Consider the following 9,112-nt stretch of genomic DNA (forward strand, 5'->3'; position numbering starts at 1 on the left):
AAGTTAAGTAAGTCTGAACTAATTGTACATCACCAGTACTTTTCTTCTATTCTCTTTTCCATTGTTCCTGTCTGTCTTGTTTTTTGTCTCTCTTTTTGTATGTATAACATATACGAGTGGAACTTTTGCCTCCCCTTTCTGGCAATGAGAGTAATTACAAACACACTGTCAATAACATTGTTGCAGACTCCTGACGCTTTTTATCGCAAACCAAATACTGCTGGTAACGTCAAACACATCATTATAGATGCACCAGCACAGCAAAGTCAAGTAACGACACCAGATTTAGAAACTCCAGCATACTGTGAAATACAGAGAGATTTACGTGGAGGTGATAGGTTTAATCAGGATTGTGTGAATTCATTTGGCAAGGGCTTGAATGTAGCAGACGTTCATTTATATGTAAAAGTCCCACACTGCATGTTTACATATATATTTTTGGATACTGATGCATTCATATTTTGGTGCATTTTAATGTTGTAGATACTGTAGTACACTGAAGCTAATTTTGACTTTATTATGTTTTAATCTTCAACAATGTGTTTTTTTAAGTTGATCATATGTTATGTTGTGTGTAAAATCATCAGAGTAGAGCTGATTAGAGCTGTTAAATAAGTGTAGTGTAGTTAAAAGTACAATATATAAAGTAACATAATATGGAAGCACTTTCATATACTGGAACTGGAAGGAGCTTTCAACCTTTTCAGGACAAGAACAAATACTCGAGCAGACAATTTGCATGACAGTAATCTAAATGTCAACTCAATGTATTCAATATGATAGCTTCGGTTGTTGCAGTTATTCCGCAGATCCCTGGTGTGAAAAGACTTTTAATGCTCTGTGTCCTTTAACGTCATACCAATGTGTGATCCTGTGCGGTATCTTCTCTAATCACTCCCTGCAGTAGCCCTGACTAAGCCGGTTTAAAAAAACACCCATCCTGGATCGGAGCCAGCTGGGTTTCCTTCAGACTCTCTGGTATCATCGTGGCTGTTGGCTCCCTGGCAGCAGATATGACAATGACACCTTAGTGAGAGCCTCCAGTCCACCACCAACAGAGCTGCTTTATACCGGACTGTTCCTGTCCTCTGTTTGCACCGCTCGGCTTTTATTCACCTGCTGTTTGTTATAACAGCAAACAATCCTTTACAGATTTTCAAAAAATGTGTATAGGTTCAGAAAATAGGAAAAAAAAGCGGTCATTTGGCATACACACTATATTGTGAAGTGCAAAGCTTTAGTTGTCAGGCTGCCCAAATACTCAATGTGTCTCTGCCTGCGGAGGCTGCATGTACGCTGCTGCACTGATCCTTCACTGTGCCATCCACAGATTTGTGGTCCCATTGAGCTGTGGATGAATTATTAATCAACCCCTTCGACAAACAAAATGGGCTTCTAATTGTAAGGACTCCTGTTTGACAACAACAACTGAAACACTGGCCTAGCTATCAATCACACCTCCCTACTGCCCCTCTACCCGCAACCTGAACGCAGCCTCATCCTCAGCATCAGAGGATCAAAGGATAGGTTTATATTGATGTTGCGCCATGTCTTTCACATATAACTAACACTTTATATGCTAAATAACAGTTATGTTTTCTAATGTTTCTAGCAGGGAGGGAGATGAAACTTCAAAGACAGAAAAGGAGGAGTATGCTGCTGTGGTTTTAGATTTTATATTAATCAAAAAGCCTGAGAAAAGCAACCAATGGTTATTTACTCTTGATTAAATCATAAATCTGCACTGGGTTAAAAACTGACAAAGATTTAATTATAATTGTTCTCAAAAGACGTGTTTTTCCTTTCAAAACTATGAATTCACTTGTGGTTTTTTCCCTACAGAAATCATGAAAGCAGGGATTTGATAACTTTGTCAAACACACACATCACGCACAAACATATTATCAGTCCCAAAAAGCTGAGAAAATAATTCCAGTTTAAGCTTTGAATATATTCTACTTGCCACTGCTTCTCTAAACTGACTTGGCAGTCTGGAGCCAGCTGTAGTCCAGGCATCCTGAGGTGAACCACAGTCAAACTGATCATTAAAAACAGGCAGCTGGCATGACATTCACAAGTCACATATGGGCATCAGTGCAGCTACAACCACACTCACGAGCTGACAGGTGAAGAGCGACCAATTAAAAGCAGACAAATCGTCAATTTCAACTCAAGAAGGGGGGATTGACGATGCAACAATGCAGCCTGATGAGCTCCAATCGAGCCCCCAGTTGTTTTTTGGCTGAAACCCGCAACGCCCGACGTAAAAACCCTGAACGTGTTAACAGGCTTACCTTTTTCATTTTATTGAAATCAGCTGCAGATGGGTGTCGGTCACACGCGAATAGTTATCCAGCTCTTACATGTCGGCCGTATCACTGTCAACCGGCTGCTTATCTGTCGGGAAGGTAAACAAGACGGTCCTATAACATTGCTAGAAAAATAATTGCCTTTTTTTTTTTATCCCTTAGATGTAGCTATGGCACATTGTCTCTGTAGTCATTGCTTGCTGGTCCAGTACAGCGGTCTTCTGGTTGCAGCTCACCGGTTTAGAGAGGGATCCATCACGGCAGGGAAAACGCAGTTTGGAGGCTGCCGGTGATGCTGCTGCAGCAGCGTTTGGTCCGTCGAGACGCGGGATGAGAGAGGTGGGGGTGGGGGCATCCGAGGGCCCACGACAAAACACTCAGCTTCCGAAAATGAACTCATCGGTGCCGAAATCACGGTCTCATGAGCAAACGGTGGTTGATGAATCATTATGCGCACAAGAGAGGCAACATGACTGAGCAGCCTGCGCCTGTGTGCGTCCGCGTTTTATTTCATTCTTCCTCGTGTTTCTGAGAAGTGATGCTCGTTGATGATTCAAGCACAGAGAAACAAATTTATTTAAAGGTACATTAAAAAGAAATTGTATCCAGCAGACAGCGGAGTCAGGCATCTGTGCGCTTATACCAGAGCATCAACTGATGATGTATCCGGTGACACTTTGTCAAGTTGGTTTATTGACACCCTGTAGGCTATTACTCACTCTGTGGAGTAAAACACTTTGTTTGAGTTTTGTGAAATTGTGAATCGCATCATTTTTCTCCTCATGACTGGATTACAAAGCAGGCAACATGCCCCAAAAGCTCGTTTACTCTACATTTAATCTGATTAATCGAAAATATATTAAAACATTTGCACCACTGAAGCACGATATCAACTATGACAGGTCCTCCATCTTGTGGCACTGTGGCCTTTAAAGGATAGGTCCACAATTTTTAAGTCTCTTAAAACAGCAATCAGGAGGCTTTGCTGTAATCATTCCTCCTGTTCATACTGGCCATTAGAAGACCCCTTCCTAACACACTTATGTAAGTGATGGGGGGCAAAATCCACAGTCCTTGTTTGGAGAAAAAATGTACTTAAAAGTTAACCTGATGATAATATCAACCTTTAACGGTCTTCTTTTCAGTAATAAAAATCTCAGTGTGTGTCTCAACAATGTTTTTTTGGTCAACTGCAGTAGAAAAATTGTGACAAAAAGAGCTAATGAGGCACTAAAAAGACTAAAAAGAAAATATACTGACTTGACTTCATAATTAGGCTGAAGCCTCATATACAAAAGTACACTTTAAAATACATTTTTACACAGGAGTTGTCCTCCACCATTGAAATGCATTTGAAAAAAAGTGAATTTGTCCTTTAAAAAAGACTTTAACTGTTTTAGTTTGTGTTGTGATCATGTGTTGTATGGTCGAGATTTCAACAAACAGTTATTTTTATTAACAAGCAATTTGACCATCTGTTTTTAAAATAAGCGAAAATATTGAGTACTTTTTTTGATTTGGATTTTTTGTATAAAAAAATATTTAAACAATTAATCAATTATCATTCTTTTTAACATCTTAAACAGTCACTTCAAGTTTAGAGTAGTCAATAGGGGCCCAACAACAAACGTTTTTCTCTGGGGGGCATGAATGTCAGAAGTCCAACAGAAAATTAAAAACATGTAAGTAATAATAAATAAAAAATAAAATATGTTTCATTGGTAATGATTTACTTTAACCCCTTTTTAAAAGTTTTTATAAGCAGTATAAAACACCTATAATTAATTGTTAACAAACACATTATAGTATAGTTGGAAGCTTTATATTATACAGATATATGAACAAAATCTTTACAGTATATTTAATCTATATTCATACAAATGTACAAATCACTTACAAGCTTACTGAATGTGTTAAAAACTCATTGGGGCATGTTGAGGGTTCAGAAATAGTAGTACTCTTAACTCAAGGTCCACTTACAAGATTTATTGTCATATTTATTGTACTGACTGACAATACAGGAGCAAGACTCCACTCCAAAAAACAAAGTTCAAATCCAAAGATTGTAATGTAAGTAGGTTTGGTTAACGGGTTGGCAGTAAGGTAGGAAGAGGTAACGGAAACAAAAGGCAGAAGACAAAGTCAAAAACAAAACGGGGCCGAATATACTAGAAAAAAGGCTGGGACACTCACAAGAAGTAAAGAGATGAACTGGCAGAGGCAAAGGGGAGCACACGGACTAAATACACAAGGGAAAGTGGGATAATTCAACATAGGTGACAATAATCAGGGTAGGGCAGGTAATCACACACAAAGTTGGAAACACAGGAGGACAGAAAGTGAAGATGTGAAATGAGAGGCAAAGGTGATAACAAAATAAGACATGAAATAACAAAGAATGTAGAAACTCAGGAACTAGAAGTTACAATTATCATTATTTTTGTTAGTAATTTAATAGGATGGCCTGAAATGAGTTAGTAAATGAAATCAGTGACAATAGCAATCAAACTGACAATAAAAGACAATCTATGCTCTCCAGAATATTGCCCAGTAGCATTAAGGATGGCTGATTGGATAAGACCATGACTAATAACTCTGCATCTGATCCAAGGGTGGATATCTAAAGGAGCACCGAAGCAGCCAGTGGTTGTGTTGTAAGCTGAATACTCTTTTTTTTTTGTTCGGCTTGTCCTCCTCCACAGTAATCTCCTCACATATTGTCTCTCAACAAAGAGAGATAATTAGTTCACCTCCACAGTTCAGCCGTGGTGGACTGTAACTTCACCTGAGATTTCACTTGTTGTTGCATTAGCGGCCTTTTGGTCGGGATGATTGAGGTGTTATTAGAGGAAGTACATTTCAGTTCAAGCCTGATTGGACGTGGGTCAGTTTCATGTGTCATACAATGACTTTGTGTAGATGAGAGTGATTAACTGATAACATGACTATGCTGAGGTAACAGGTGTCTTATTATAAGATGCAGGAGCTCATTTTGTGTTTTTTATTGACACCAAAAAGGACTCCAATGGAAAAAATAAAGCTTTGTGCTGTTGCCACTTGGCATGTGTATGTTTGGCAGGAAGTGTCTTGAGTCTAAGAGGAGACTGGTGCTACACACTGACATTACATGATCTTTAATAAGTCACAAAAACAACCAAATACTTTTATGTTTAAATTAAGTGTTCTATTGTTTGTCTTCTTCTGTCTGTGTTCGTCTTATTTGCTCTCAATTAGAACAATAACCTTGCATATGTTCTTTTATTCAGAGCACTATACTTCCCATTTGTTAGAGGAATCATTGGGGGGGTGAAACAAATTGCACCCACAACCAAGGGCCAATTACAACTTGAAATGAGCAAGGGTCCACATAGACTGTACCCATGGACACACACACCAAGTGGGTTACACAGTCAAAATACACACTTCTTTGAAATAAATTGTTTTAGATTGACACTGAAACCATATGCTGCTGTAAGAAATGGCAGAAATGGTTTGGTGCTTTTGAAAATTCTGAAGAGAAAAAGAATTTAATTCTATTTAACAGCTTAAATATGGGACATTATAATAACGCCTTCATTGAAATGCTTATGAGACAAGCAGATAATTTCTAATTAGTAACAACAGCCTGTCAAAGTCAAGTTGAATTTAGTCAGGTAAATGTAAAATAAACCAATTACTGTGATTTTTACAGTCTGTCTCAACACAGCATTTTGCTTAAATTTCAAAGATAAAGCGTTTTGGCCAACTATTGCCATAAAATGTCATTTTCCTGTTTTGCATTACATTTTCCAGATGGAGAAACTGGGAATTGCTTTCACAATCCATCCATCATTGTTAGTGTAGCCTACTTTACTTTGTGTGGTTCATTTAGTCCACATGCAGAAAATTCAAATGAAAGCAAAGAGAGCAGCTTTATTCTGCTTTGAAATTATATATGTAATAAAGCTAGATTTGTAACTGGTTCTTTTCAACATTTGTAACCCGAACAAAATCGTGACACATTGCTGGCAGAATGATTGAAAACAGTGGGATAGTTTCTGCTTTGTCTCTTGCCTCGCTGTGTGTACTCAGGCCAGTGAGTAGTGTATGATAGATATATAGTGAGTGTTTTGGAGGAGGGAGAAAGCTGTTCCACCATCAACTGCCAAGCTCTGTTGTGAGCTTGATCAAATCAGTCCGCTCTGTCATTGACAATCTGTTTTATGTAACAATTCCCAAACTCAGTACTTGTTCCAGCACTAACAAACTGTTTCTCAGATTACTCAGAAAGCATTAGTGCCAGATGTACAGTATGTGCGTGTTTCTTTCACTTTACATATTTTTGTTGCTAACAGCTGCTTAAGATTGCCATGTTGACTATGCAGTTGTTTTTAGACAAAATGTATAAGATATAATGTGCTGTGTTAGGTAACAAAATAAAGGTTGAGACAGAAAGCATGACATTAAAAGCAGACAAAGTGTTTACAGCCATGCTAGCAGCTTTGTGAGGCTGTACCTTCAGCACAGGAGTACTAACTACTCATGTCAGTACACTAACATGTGCTCAGTGACAATACTAACATGCTGACGTTTAGCAGGTGTAATGTTTGCCATGTTCTCCATCTAAGTTTAGTCATGTTAGAACAGTAAGCATTTACTAATTAGCACTTAACAAAATTTACAGCTAAGGTTGATGGAAATGTCATTAATTTCGCAGCTATTAATATTTGAAAATTTTACAATTTTAACCAGATGATGGCACTAGATGAAAGTTATTGCAGTCAGGGGATAATAGATGTGTGTATCAAATTCCACGTCAATACATCCAATACTTGGCGAGACACGTCACTCAAAACCACAAAAACAACCATAAAGTTGGAAGATTGAGATATCCTCAATTTTGGTCCCCATATGAATCAATCTCCAAAAACATTGGCTCTTACAATAAAGCTTTAACTATGTACTCCATGTCAGCTTGCCTGCCAAGGTCAGCATGACGAAAATGTCATAATCTGCCCTTGGCAGCAAAAGTCCACACGGATTGTACCCGTGGACCATACGCATGACTACACGTGTGAATATGTTCGCCTACAAAGACGCCCAATGTAACAGAAGTACATGTCCGTCGACTGTCCACCCTGTTGTCTGCATCGGAGTCTCTTTTGGCATATCTATCCCAACATATGCCTACAGATATGTATCTTCTTTCGTTTTGCTTAATATTTACAGTTTTTTTTTGTTTGTCATGAATTTGCAGATTTCAGCAACAGACTGTGGATGTCAGGAAAACAGTCTGTGCTGCAGACAAAGACTGCTGAGCATGAGCATTGTTCATACACTACATCACTGCTTTTGTGTTCCTCATGCTTTCAGTGCTTTGCTGTGCCATGTTTTCTCCTGTTTATGTCCCTCTCTAAATTGTCCACATTGCCTCTCTACATTTTGTACTATAGAAGCCCCAGTGGCCTAATGGATAAGGCACTGGCCTCCTAAGCCAGGGATTGTGGGTTCAAGTCCCATCTGGGGTGGCTGAAAGCAGAGTGATGTGATGGGCCTCTGACCCAGAGATTGATAGATCACAACTGCCCTCTGCCAGTAATGTTTTACTGACAGTTGGTTGGCCTTAAATACATGTCAGTTCCCTAAAGAGACATTTCAGTTTACATAGACTTGGACGACTAAGATGTGTGTGTCAAATTTCATTTCAATATCTCCAGTGGTTGTCAAGACAAGTCAATCAAAACCACAAAAACCAACCATAAAGTTGGAAGACTGATGTATCCTGACTTTTAGTCCTCAGTATAACACAAACTGTGTCCATGGACAATATGCACAAACACACATGTGAATATGTTTACCTACAAAGGCCCCTAACGCACAGTACTGCATGGATCTCTGTGTCAAATTTCATAGCAATCCATCCAATAATTGGCGAGACATTTTGCCATAAACCAAAAAAGTATTAACCTCATGGGGGCACTAGAGGAAAAGTCAGGGAGTTCCCACAGCAATGATTCATCCTCTGGGGATCATGAATGTCTGCACAAAATTGAATGAAAATCCATCCAACAGTTGTTGAAATATATTAGTCTGGGCCAAAGTCATGGATCAACTGACCGCCTGACATTGCCATCTGTAGCGCCATGGCTCAAACACAACATTTGGTGGAGATGAACCAACGTTGTCCTGAGGGTAAGATCAGAGTTTCAGTTGCCAGTCTTTTATTAACTGGTAATCAGTCAATTTTGTGGCCTGTTTTATGAAAAAAATGAGGAAGTGAAAATATTGTAAGGAAATTAATATATAACAACCATAGCATCAGGACACATTATGCCCATTTCATTAGAGCACAACAAACAATTCACTCAGAAATTATTGTTTGCCACAATGCGACATCGCAATTGATATTAATTACCATATTAGTGAAATATCATTAAAACCCATTCCTTCTCCTAAGCTCCGTTCCAATCACATGTGTTTCCCTCAAACACACAGTCCAGAGAGCGTGCCCACTGGCATGCATAACTGGGTTCTTCCTGTGGAGGATTGGCATTAAAATGCAGACTGCTCCTCATGTTTGTGCCCCTAAGATATCACGCCAATTATTTGTCTCTGCGGGAGCAACCTATTTGCGGAAGATCTTCTTAAAATAAGAGTAGGGAGCCACATCCGCTCTACATCCTTCCTGCTTCCTGACTGGACAGTTGACACAGGCACGTGTCACCCCTCGCTGTGACCCTGCAGGGCCATCTAACTATGGCTGTGGAAAGGTAGTGACGTTGGAGTCACCATACAAGCACAAGCTTTTGGTTCTGTTCACACCC

At 39.1% G+C, this 9,112-nt stretch overlaps 1 non-coding gene across 1 annotated transcript; it reads left to right on the forward strand.

Moving 5' to 3' along the window:
* Positions 1-7,743: 7,743 nt before the first annotated feature.
* On the forward strand, positions 7,744-7,816 carry trnar-ccu (transfer RNA arginine (anticodon CCU)). The gene has a single exon. It is a non-coding gene; the product is annotated as a tRNA-Arg (tRNA).
* The last annotated feature ends 1,296 nt before the right edge of the window (positions 7,817-9,112 follow it).

This window comes from Scomber japonicus, chromosome 4 (genome assembly GCF_027409825.1).
Source record: "Scomber japonicus isolate fScoJap1 chromosome 4, fScoJap1.pri, whole genome shotgun sequence".
Classification (NCBI taxonomy): Eukaryota; Metazoa; Chordata; class Actinopteri; order Scombriformes; family Scombridae; genus Scomber; species Scomber japonicus.